At 38.7% G+C, this 12838-nt stretch overlaps 1 pseudogene; it reads left to right on the top strand.

Moving 5' to 3' along the window:
* The first annotated feature begins 287 nt into the window (after positions 1-287).
* LOC122492329 lies at positions 288-3176 on the top strand (annotated as a pseudogene).
* Positions 3177-12838: the final 9662 nt, after the last annotated feature.

Here is a 12838-nt window from a genome sequence, read left to right as displayed (position 1 = left end):
TAGCCTTTGTATAATCACATATATGTTTTCCCCCCACATAGTAATACATTATACAAACTGTTCTGCACCTTTCTTCTTCTTGTTAATATTTCATGAAGATGCTTCCATGTAAGTACATATAGAAGGATCTCATTTTTTCATAATTTATCACCATAATTTTAACTATGGGAATTCATTTAGGGTATTTCTAATTCATTGCTATGTAAAACAATAGTGAAATCACATTATTCTAAAAACTCTCTTTATGTGTATGAAAGTTATAGTTTACCTGTACAATATAATACTAGATGTGGAATGTCCTTGTTTTAAATTTGTGAAGGAATGCTATGTTGATAGTTATATGACAAACTTTTTTATGTGATTAATATATCCTGGTACCATTCTGATATTTAAATAACATTTATTACTATTTGGTGTTTGCCATCCTATATCAGTATAGGATATTTTTTTATCTTGGTCAAGCAATTAATTTGGAAATTGGTGATTCCTGATAGTGTCATAATTCCCAATTTGTTATTAAGGGAGTAAGCCATTGAAAAACCTTTAAAACAGGGGCGTCTGGGTGGCTAAGTCAGTTAAGTGTCTGACTCTTGGTTTCAGCTCAGGATAAGATCTCAGTTTGTGAACTTGAGCCCCATATCAGGCTCTTTGCTGACAGTGCAGATCCTGCTTGGATTCTCTGTCTCTCCCTCTGCCCCTCCCCAACTCGTTCTCTCTCTCTCTCTCTCTCTACCTCTCTCTCTCTCTCTCTTTCTCTCAAAGTAGATAAATAAACTTAAAAAATCATTTTTTAAAAAAAGAAAAGTCTTTAAAACAATAAGTGCACTATCCCAAGTTGGGCTATTAATGTCACCATGAGAGGTTAGCGGTAGTAGGATTGTGGCAATCGTGGCACTTAGGTAAAGCTCAAGGGCATGATTAGAGATATACATAGGGAGAGCTCATAGCTACATCAAGGAAGGGTGGGTGAAAATGTTAGCCTTTGTGAAAATATTTTGAGTTGTTAAATCAAATTTCATATGAGATCTCAAGCAATTGCAAGAAAAAACAGAGCTGTAGTCTCTAAGAATAGATTCCTTCGGTGTCTTGATTTCCATAAAATTCTAAGAGGAGGAGATGGAAAGGTGTTTGATTTTGGTTTTGTTTTACTTCCAGCCATTGTCCCTTGTCTCTTCTCCTGCCTTCTCTTAGTAACCAGAGCTTCTGCCAATCCTTCTGCTTCTAAGGAGTTTCTTTTTATTTTGTCAATTTGAAGAGAGAGAGATCACTGTACTTCTTGTACTGATGATGACTACACTTCACGGCAGTTTCACTTTATATTCACTCATCCAAGATGAAACTCTGGTAGTAGTTTCAGACCCTTTAGCCGGCATCAGACCTGCAGGGTGATGTAGGGGCAGGGGAGCCATGTCCTCTTGTGAATTTCTTCCTCAGGCTTTCCCTTCAATCCACCAACAGCCCAGTTCATTTTATTTCCCAAATAGCTCTCAACTATGTCCACCCCCTTTCATTTCCACTCCTTTCTATGTACCACCTTGGAGTTGTCTTCTCTCTTTCTCCTTGCTGATGAATCTCCCTAAGTCCATACTGTCCTTCTACTGAAAGCTCTCTGGTGACATCCTTGTACCTTGAGAATAAAGATTAAAAGCCTTTCCCAGGAGGAAGGGGGCTCGAGCCCATCCCAATCCCCAGCACCACCACCTGGTTGCTCTGGTGAATGCTGTGACACTGAGGCAAGATGGTCATATAGCTCTTTTTTAGGACAATTCATTACCTACCAGGAGTGTCTCCAACTATGGGCATCTCCCCCTGCCCCCTGGGGTTGGCTGTTTAAGTCACAAAAAGCTGCACCCAACCTCATTTGGCGTCTTTCCTCTCAAGTGTCCATGATGTAGGGCCCTGAGGAAGTGAAGGCCTTGAGGTCAGGCCTGTCCCAGTCCTGCTCTGCTAAGGATAAGCAGAATTTGCTTTCTGACTGCACAATTCACGCTGGGGTTGCAGGCATTCATTTCATCTACACTAGAGAAGGCAGGCAGAGTGGTGAGGCTTTTGTTGGACTTGAATCAGAAACCGATGTAAAAGTGGCCCTTAAAAAAGAGAGAAAAAGCATGGGCACCGGTACATGGAGGTGTTTAAGTCACACAGAACTGAGGTGGATTAGGTCTTGAAGCCACTGATGGCTTTGTGTGGCCCGAGGACTCCCATTTGGATGACGAAGGGAGAAATTGTTCTGTTCTTATGGTTGGAATTGTGGACCACCTTGCCTGTGGACCCCAAGGGCAAGATTATAGGGGAGGTCTTTGTGTAGTTCCCCTCACAGGAGTTAGCTGAGAAGGGCCTAGAGAAGCACAAGGAGAGAATAGGGCACAGGTATATTGAAGTTTTCAAGAGCAATCAGGAGGAAGCTAGGTCATACTAGGGTCCCCCTCTGAAGTTCATGTCTCAAGAGTGGCGGGGGCTTTATGACCACCCTGGCATAGCCAACAGGCATATTGGCATCATCAAGCAAGCGGACCTACAGAGGATGAGGTCTGGTGTTCATAGTGCAAGTTATGGGGGCTCTGAGGAGTACCGGGTCCTCAGCGATGGCTACACCTTCACCACTGATCTGTTGGGGAGAGACCTCAATTACTGTCTCTCGGGCAGGTGTGACCACAGATCGGAGGTGGCGATCTCACTACCCAGAGTACCACTGTACACTGAGTCCGCATGAGAGGGTGGCCATACGATGACACAGAGAATGACATTTATGACATCTTCTCTCCACTTAACCCTGTGAAAGTCCATATTGACAGTGGCTCTGATTGAAGAGTAAGGGGCGGAGCCCACATGGAGTTTGCCACTCAGGAAGAAGTTGTGGCAGCCATGTCCAAAGACGGGACCAACACGCAACGTGGATACGTAGAACCTTTCCAGAATTCTGCAACTGGGGCCAGCAAGGGGTGTGTAGCAACCAGATGATGCAAGGCATGGGAGTGGCCACCCAGTCCACTCCCAGAGGCCTCGAGAGTCAGTCTGTGAGTGGCTGTCACGGGACTGACTGTAGAGGCCAGAGCGGCATGGGTGGATATGACTAGTTTCGTAGGAGCATTTGAGTTATTGCGATCAAATTTTCACAGGCAGCCAACAAGCAGCGAAAAGCAATTATTACTCTAGAGGAAGCTGTGGGACCCATTTTGCACCACGAGTTTTGCGTAATCTGCATTAAAAAATCACCTCTTCAGTGTTTTCTCATGCAGACTTTCTTATCACATTATCATGTGATAATGAGTAAAAACTAAACTACTTTCAGCTTTTCTCAACATTTTCGTAGTACACTTCAGAGTGATGTTATCTAAGTTAAAGTAGTTTTAAGTACATTACATGGATCTTTTATATCACATGACATGAACACACTGAGAGGCATACTTTTTTGGAAAACTCAAGGTGTCAGATCCCTAATTCAAAGAGGAGTTTTTTTCATGTTTGTTCATTATAGTTCATTTTTATTTAAAATCTTTTCAGTTTAAATTTCAGTATATGTGCTGCCGAAGCGAGCACTTCAGTTTAAATTTCAGTTTTTTAAAATAAGTTAGTGTTTTTAAAATTATTTATTTATTTTGAGAGAGAGAGAGGCAGAGAGAGGGAGGGAGAGAGAATCTGACAGTGCAGAGCCCGATGTGGGACCCAAACCCATGAAACATGAAATCATGACCTGAGCCAAAGTTGGAAGCCAAACCGACTGAGCCACCCAGGTGCCCCCAAGAATAAGTTAATTTTGAAAATGGAGACACATTGCTAATACTGTAGGACTTAGTGAGGCCTTGACTTAAAACTTTTTTTTGTAGTTTGATTTCCTTTTGGGTGTATTTTGCTAAGTGAAACTTGTTAAATTTTTTTAACTAATTTTTTTTCTTAAAATAAATATTTTCTTCACACACAAAAAGACTAAACTAAGTAATAAAATAAAGCCTAAACTAAACTCTTAAGTATGATCTTCAAAACTGAATAATTTAGCCACTGACAAATTCTTCAGCCTCATATGGAACTCCCCCTCTCTTTCTCTCTCTCTCTTTCTCTCTCTCTCTCTCTCTCTCTCTCTCTCTCTCTCTGTCGATTCCCAAATCTCAAGGCTTCTTTTACCCTGTCTTGCTACTTTGAACACAAATATATAATAAGGTAGTCAGTAAAAATGGCTGAATAAAGACTTCCAAAATTATTTCTCATCTATAAAAGAAACGACAAAACTCACAAAGATTTTCAGAATTTACTTTTTCAAAACTCTGGAAATTAAGAAGATACTTGTAGTAATCCAAGATACATGTGAGTGTTTATTCAAGAAAAGTAACTGAATCTTAGAATGGCAAGCATTATAGTGATTTAATTTGCCCTAGTTGAGTCCCTAAATCTCCAGTTCTGAGATAGGCTTGAAAATCAAAGCACAGAAACATGATCAAAATCTACAGCCTTATTAGCCACTGGAGATTGGATGGGAATGGGATTGGAGCTACTTCAATATCTCATTTCCCAAGAATGATTATTTAACCTGTCCAGTCATTCCCTAGAAGAACCCCTTTGCAAGGCTATCTTTAACTAACCTGACTCTGAGCTCCCTGCATGAAAAGTTTTTGCCCCAGTGCATTTGTTTTTGAATTGTAAATCTTTTCTCTTCTACCTCATTTAAGGTACATAAAGAAATGAGTATAAATCTGTGTTGGTGGGCACGTGGTGTATAATAATGGGATTTATATGACAACAGCAGTACAAAGGATAGGAGAGGGAAATGAGTTATATAAGAGTAAAATTTTTGTAGATAATTGAAATTAGGTCAGTATTAAACCTAACTAGATTGTTAAAAATTAAGCTGTTAACTTGACTCGCCAGCGCAAACACTAGGAAAATAAAAAAGAAATATATAAAAAGCACTTACAACTAAATGGTAAACAACCCAGATAAAAATGGGCAAATCATTTCAATAGATTTCCCTAAAAAAAAATACACAAATGGCAAATAGGAAGACTGGGTGACTCAGTCGGTTAAGCGACTGACTTTGGCTTAGGTCATGATCTCTCAGCTTGTGGGTTTGAACCCCACAACAGGCTCTGTGCTGACAGTTCAGAGCCTGGGGCCTGCTTTGGATTCTGTGTCTCTCTCTTTCTCTCTCTCTCTCTCTCTCTCTCTCTCTCTCTCTCTCTCTCTCTCTGCCCTTCCCCCCCACTCATGTTCTGTCTCTCAAAAATGAATAACATTTAAAAAATATTTTTTAAAAATAATTAAAATTCACTGTCACCTGTAATAGATACTATTTAAAATCATTTCATTTGATCAAATAGAATTCAGATACATAATCGCAGGCTTCTGAAATGGATGCTCTTTTCAAGGAGAAAACAATAGACTACAGAGTCTGCGTTTTTAGTGAACAATGTTAATAGATGTACAGTGAATATAACAAATGCAAACAAGGCAAAATTATATCTTTTAGACCTGAAATATGAAAATTCTATAAATAAAAAGATATTGTTGAAACAATTGAAAAGTACAAATGTCTTGTTTAATAATTTTTAATGAGCATTTGCTGAATGAAAGCCCATGCAATTTGTATTTTAGAAAAGGCAAATGTAATAAGTACATTGACATTATTTTGTAAGCTGGAATCTCATCCATTCATATAGCTTAGAAGACTTTGGTACAATCTGGAAAACGATGCAGTGAGGAGATAGTTTTTGAAAATTAATTGGGCAGAGAATCATCAAAGAAAGTCAAAAATGAGAATCTTCTTACCACCTAGTTATGAACTGGGTGAAACTATCTGAACCAAAGTGAAAAGGAAAAAATGATATCAAGAAAAGAACCTAAGCTTCTTTTTTTACCCCATTACTGTCTCCTTTCCTCTTTATGCAGACTCTAGGAATATTCTGCATGTGCAAACCAGGCTTCAGAAAAAGCAAAAGAACCTAAGACAGATGAAAGTAGTCTAGGTACAAGAAATTTAACTGTTCCAGGGCACCAGGGAGGCTCAGTTTGTTGAGCATCAGACTTTGGTTCAGGTCATGACCTTGCTTGAGGTCAGCCCTGCATCAGGCTTGCTGCTATCAGCCTAGAGCCCACTTGGGATCCTCTGTCCCCCTCTCTGCCCCTCCCCGGCTCATGCTCTCTCTCTGTAAAATAAATAAACCATTGAGAGAGAGAGAGAGAGAGAGAGAGAGAGAGAGAGAGAAAGAAAGAAAGAAAGAAAGAAAGAAAGAAAGAAAGAAAGAAAGAAAGAAAGAAAGAAAGAAAGAAAGAAAAAGAGAAAGAGAAAAAGAAGAAAGAAAAAGAAAAAGAAGAAAAAGAAAAAGAAAAAGTATCTGTCCCTACAAGAGAGAAGGTTTGTACCACGGCTTCCAAGGGTTCCTATGACAAGTTTCTGAACATTGGAAGGTACTAACTAGGACATATCCCACATCCATCAGCAAAGGACACTCAAAAGACAAATCATTCTTCTTCACTGATGAACTTCTGGGCAATCTGAAGACAAGTGCTTATCCCCATCCCCAAATTTGCGAAGGTTAGTGTAAACTTTCCCCAAAGGAATCAATGAAAACAGATTCTGGTTCTGTGTATTAAGTGGGCTAAGGAACTGGGTTGTCAGACATCTAAGGTCACATGTTTTTCTGACATTTTTTGAAAGGAATTTAAACAGTAAAGTGCAAAGAACAATAGAGCCACAACACCACTAAGGTGAAAAGGCATTTGACATTACTGAAAAATTGGCTTTTCCAGTTTCATGTAGCATGCATTCACTTTTGTTATGATATAAAAATTTCTGCTTTTTGGTCGGCTTTTTATAACTTTGTCAAGACTGTAAAGACAGAAGTAGACTGCCTGGTTCTGTATGGTCTCTACATATCATATACTAAAATGTTGGGGAATTCACAAATTCATTAAAAAGCTATCATTTCTAGCAGTGATAGCAAGTAGTTTTCACCTCGTAAAGAAAAACACAGTCTCCATCTTCAGAGGGTTTGCAATCTAGTGGTGAACCTAGAATATGTAGGTCAAAAAATAAGGCATTGACATCATTAGTAACAAGTCAGACTGATAACATAGGCCCTTAATATAATGCGATGAGAAAAACAGCTCACCCTTGTGTTTTGCTTCCCCAAAATCCATACCCTTGGTTTAAAAACATTAGACAAATTCCAACTGAGGGTCATTCTACAAAATAACTGATGAACCCTTCTCAAAACTGCCAAGGTCAGAAACAAGGAAAGTCTGAGCAATTGTCACAGCCAAGAAAGAGGAAGCTGAAGAGAACTGACAATTAAATATGATGAGATGTCCTTGCAGAACCCTGGAAGAGGAAAAGTATACTAAGTAAAAACTAAGGTAATCTGAATAAGACATGGACTTTGGTTAATAATAATATGTCACTGTCAGTTCTTTAGTTATAGCAAATGTTCCGTGGGTAAGGTAAGACGTTAATAATCATGAAAACTAGGCATAGGGTATATGGGAACTATGTACCATCTTCAAACCTTTTCTGTAAATCTAAAACCAGTCTAAAATTAAAAAAAAAAAAAAGCTTAAAACCATAAAGCAAAGGAAGACATGTATCCTGTAAGAAGAACTCAAACCCATAAATTTATGTGTAGCTTTAACCTAGACTTGGATTAATCAGATATTAACTGGGGTTGCTACTACTTGAAATTCATCTTTAAAATCATCTCCATTAACCAAACCCACTTTTTGTAAGAAATCTAGCATTCTCCCAAGATTTCTCAACATTTCCAGGCAGCTTAAGTACATCCAGTCATTTCTAGTTGTAAAAACCTCTTCTGATGAATTATTGATCTTGTTTTGGCTTCTCACCTGTGACTAATTTCTTCTCTCCTTTCTGCTGAAGAATTCACATATCTCCTCCTTCACAAATACCATTAAAACCCAAAAGTCATAGACTTACACCCTGTCACATACTTCCCCACCTCCCACCCAAAAGCTCAGCAGCTGCTGGTAGGTAAAGTTTGGATAAATAGAGATTTTTTTTATTTGTCTTAACTGTTTCAATAGAGGAACCCCTGAAGTAAAAAGCCTATGGCATTAAATTCACAATGTTGACATAGTACATGTAAGCAACAATGAAAGTACACAAATGGTCTCGTCTTGCTCTCTGGATATAGAAGGTCATGAAGTTTCATGTCAGTAAATCACTATAACATGGTGACCAGACCAAATATGAGTGCAGTTGCTTTTCTGTAACACCCCACCACCACTACCAACAGCAATCACTTCCTATTAATTGGGGTCCTGGTGGGAGGTGAGTCTTCCCAGCACTGTTTACCTGAAAAGACTTTAATAAAGAGACAAATTAGAGGTTTGAGAACCAAAAATGGAGACAGCAAGAGTCAGAGGTCAGCAAAACAGGGAAGCCATTGCCACCCTAAGCCTGAAGAGGCAAAGGAAGGAAGCAGTGCTATCACATCCAAATGCTTTCAGTGATATCAGGGCTTCCCAGAATCCTGGGCAGAAGAGGGAAGGGGGAAGGGAAGGACACTGCTGTCTCTCTCTCTCCTTCTAGCACCCCCTTTCCTGCAAGTGCTTTCCCCTGACCAAGACCAACTGGAAACAGAAAAATAGACTCTACATGAACCATTCTTCTATGGCACAGAACAAGAATAGAGGAGCAGAGGATGGAAAAGAAGCAGCACATGGCCTTACCATAAATACCAAAAGCATTGGGTTACATCAGGCTTTATTAAAAATTACTCTTCTTCCTAAGACTGTATGTCATACCTCCCTATTCATCCAACTTGTTCCCTCTTACATCATTATTTGGAAAAAAAATTAGCTTTCCACTCTCTGCTTGTCTCTAGGCTTCCACTGCCTTCTGCACCACCAAAGACTAATCATTGATGGTTCTACTGTGTAGGCCGTCTCTTCAGGTCCTCTTCATAACTGTAACATTGGAATTTCCAACTTTCTTATTGCAATCTAAACTCTGAGAAAGGAAGGAAAGAGTAAGAAAAAAGAAAGAAAAGAAAAGAAAAGAAAAGAAAAGAAAAGAAAAGAAAAGAAAAGAAAAGAAAAGAAACAAAAAGAAAAAAGAAAAGAAAAGAAAAGAAAAAAGAAAAGAGAAAACAGAAAACTCACTCCCTATCCATTGGAACACATAAATGACTGCTATTAATTTTAGTTGTAAATATTTTTCTCCATTATATTGTCTAATGGAGAAAATTGAGCAAAAGCATGAGGAGGCAGATACCTGTGTAAATGTACCCTAAAGTTAACAATTGATGATAAATTGGTATTTTTAAATTAAAGAAAAATAGATGAATGAAAAATGAACATCCACTTTTCTTTTTTTAAGTTTCTTTATTATTGAGAGACAGAGAGAGACAGAGCCTGAGCAGGGGAGAGGCAGAGAGAGGAGGAAACACAGAATCAGAAGCAGGCTCCAGGCTCTGAGCTGTCAGCACAGAGCCCGTCGCGGGGCTCGAACTCACAAACTCCGAGATCATGACCTGAGCCAAAGTCAGAGGTTTAACTGACTGAGCCACCCAGGTGCCCCTGAACATCCACTTTTGATAGAAAATTGCTGATGAGTTGAATGAGCAAAGCAACCTGGATCTCTCATCAAAAGGAACTTACTAATACTTACCTGGCAGGGGAGATACCATGATCACAAAAGGAACTTACTACTTGGTGTCCCTATTTCCACTGAGAAGGTTCTAAAGGATCATAGTAAATAATGTGCTACCATGTGATTCCTAGCCCCTTACCTTTTTTTTTTTTTAAGTGAGATTATTAGTTTGGGCAATATTAACTGTTGAAATGAAGAGTTTATTTCCCAGTTACCTAACAGCTATTGGACCCCGGATGCATACCTTTACATGGAGACACAGAGACCCAGTTCTTTCCATTTTGTGGCTCTGCTATCCCTTAGGGTCTTCCTGCCATATGCATCTGGGCAACAGAGATAAAAATAGATCTCTTGCTGTTGGAACCATATGTCCTTCCAAGAAGCATTAGCACAAAAATGGCATACATTGTTCGATGCCCATTCCATTGGCCATAACTCAGGTTTAAGGCCACATCTAACTTTAGAGACCAGGAAATGTAGGCTGGTTCGGTGCCCAAGAAGTGGAAATTGATTTTGGGTGAATAGCTCTACAACATGAGAGTCATGAGAATGGATACTTAAACATTTAACCATGTCTAAACAACCATTTACACTTTTGATATTTAAAGGTAATATTGCTGCAAAGTTAAATATTACTTACAAGATAAAGTAAGTCTTTAGGTATGTATGCTAATGTAAACCGTTAATGTTTAATTGGTAGAGACTGAACACAGATAATGTATCTTTAAACTTTAGGGAAACAACTGGGGCAAAATGTTCTACCATATTTTATTTTCTCATTTGGGTTCACCCGAGGAAAGGTGGGCTATGAAACAATATTGACAATTACAATAACAGAATAAAACATCAAAAAACATACTTTTATTTCTATCTATCTAGATAAAATAGTTTATTCTCTTAGAGCTCCTGAAAACTGGAATAAAATTTCTCTTATGAATAATGAAACACTTTCTATGATTTAACTGGGAATAATCAAATTTCTCTGCTAAGGAAAGAGAAGATTGAAATAGCCAAGCAGTCTGAAGTACAAGATTAGTAACTAATTCTTTTTTACACTTGCCCTGCTTCTTGTTTAAGTAAGAATCATCTTTAAGCCAACACAAAATTCAATTAAGTTTTGTTTGTTTGTTTGGTTTATAGAAATGTAATCAGATTCTACATTGCTTTTCTAGGGTAGGTAGGCATTGTGCTATTCAGTGATCATAGATGTCTTAAGAAGATTACCAATGGGGTGTCTGGGTGGTTCAGTTGGTTGACCAAAATCTGACTCTGCTGAGCATATAGCCTGCTTGGGACTCTCTCTCTCTCTCTCTCTCTCTCTCTCTCTCTCTCTCTCTGCTTCTCTCTCTCTCTCTCTCTCTCTCTCTCTCTCTCTCTTTCTCTCCCCCCTTCTCCTCTCCCCCTCTCTTGCATACTGTCTATAAAAAAATTTTTTTTAAATAAAAGAAGATAACCAAAAACTTACGGTCTAGTATTATTATTACAGTAAGAATATTTAGACTCAGAGAGAATATGTATGTATGTATGTATAGTCTCACTTCCAATTTCTAATAGTATTATGCATTTTCCTAGCAGGGAAAGCATTGTTTCTTTTTCTTTAAAGTAGAGGGTTTGCTGACCTATTACTAATGAGTAAACAGTGCCATCTTCTGTCTATATTCTCATAAGCAGTAGGAAATAAAGTCTTGAAAGACTAGGCTAATAGAGATCTGTGACAGGAAGCAAGGAATCTGGAGAGTTTATAATCTTGGCAATGTGTACCATATCTTTGAACACTTGCAAAGAACCTAATTGTCTGAAAGGCCTCTCGGGACAGATTCATGTTTAAAAAAATAGTTCTGTGTGATTAATTATCACACAGGGTTAACATAGTTGGAGGAATAAAATAAGCAATTCTCCTATTTGTTCTATCATCAGTCCATTCATTCCCCTCAATATCCATCTTTAAAGAGAAAGGTTTGATGTTTGTCAAAAAGGAAAAAAGGAAAAGAGGAATGAAATAGTGTATTAAGCCCCTAAGATTCAATACCAGAAAAATTTTTTTTTTCTCTCTGCATAGGAAGCATGATTGTCAAAACTGAAGCATATGTGACAACTTACATTAATGTGGAAATCGTAGTGGGTTGGACATTCAGCCATGAAAATATTTGTTTCTGGTGGATTTGTTTGTTTTTGTTTTGTTTTGTTTGTTTGTTTGCAAATCTCTGCCAGGTGGCTCAGAGTTACACGTCTGACTTCAGCTCAGGTCATGATCTCGGGGTTTGTGAATTTGAGCCCCACATCAAGCTCTGTGCTGACAGCACAGAGCCTGGAGCCTGCTTTGGATTCTTTGTCTCCCTCGGATTCTTTGTCTCCCTCTCTTTCTATCCCTCTGCTCATGCTCTCTCTCTTTCTCCCAAAAATAAATAAATGTTAAAAAAAAATTTAAATATCTCTATCTCACAATGCTTATCTTTCATGAATCTAGGCTGTTTTTTAAGCCTTATGAGTCATAGCCACTTTCAGAAATGTTTAGGATACTAATCATATTAATCTGCCCCAACATAACTGTTTCTCTAAGGAATTTGAAGAGATGATGGGGATCCCCAAGGGAAGTAACTAACATTGCTGACGCTGTCTTGGTCAGGGAGATCCAGACGGTGGCAAGTCACGAGCGTCATGAATGAGAAGCAGCCTGAGTCCATGTCCGAAAAGTATGGCTTTTGTGAGGATGCCACTTTCTATATCATTTTGCATTTTCAGAGGCAAAGCAGAGACATTGACCATGCATTGTGGGTAAAATAAATGTATAATTGGAAATGTTCGCACATTGCCCCAAGGGAAAGTGGTTGCTTGATTTGAGGCAAATAATTATAATCTACCTATTTATGCTCTTCTGCTTTTCCCAGCCTTTTACTAAAATGATCTGAAGTGAGTTTTCTTAGTGTATATCAGGCTACTTTTCATTGTCAAGAGTTGCTCCAAAGGTTCTCCAAATCCCCACATTTAAGTTCATTTTAATTTGGATTTTATGTGATGCTGTGGAGTGATCAGTGCTAGACAAAGATGCTTAGACTTGAGGTATTTACCGAAATTACCAGACAACTTAGTAAGGTGTCTGCAAGAAGCCTGGGTCTCTAAGGTCTGAAAGGTCATCCAATCTGAAGAGAATCTTTCATCCAGTGCTGGGGTACTCCATGTGAGGGTCCTCACCCCCCTCCTCATGCTCCCTAAACCCCATTTTATTCCACATTAGCCAGA

Source organism: Prionailurus bengalensis, chromosome C2 (genome assembly GCF_016509475.1).
Source record: "Prionailurus bengalensis isolate Pbe53 chromosome C2, Fcat_Pben_1.1_paternal_pri, whole genome shotgun sequence".
NCBI lineage: Eukaryota > Metazoa > Chordata > Mammalia > Carnivora > Felidae > Prionailurus > Prionailurus bengalensis.
The sequence above is the reverse complement of the archived record's forward strand: the minus strand, read 5'-3'. Positions and strand labels throughout refer to the sequence as shown.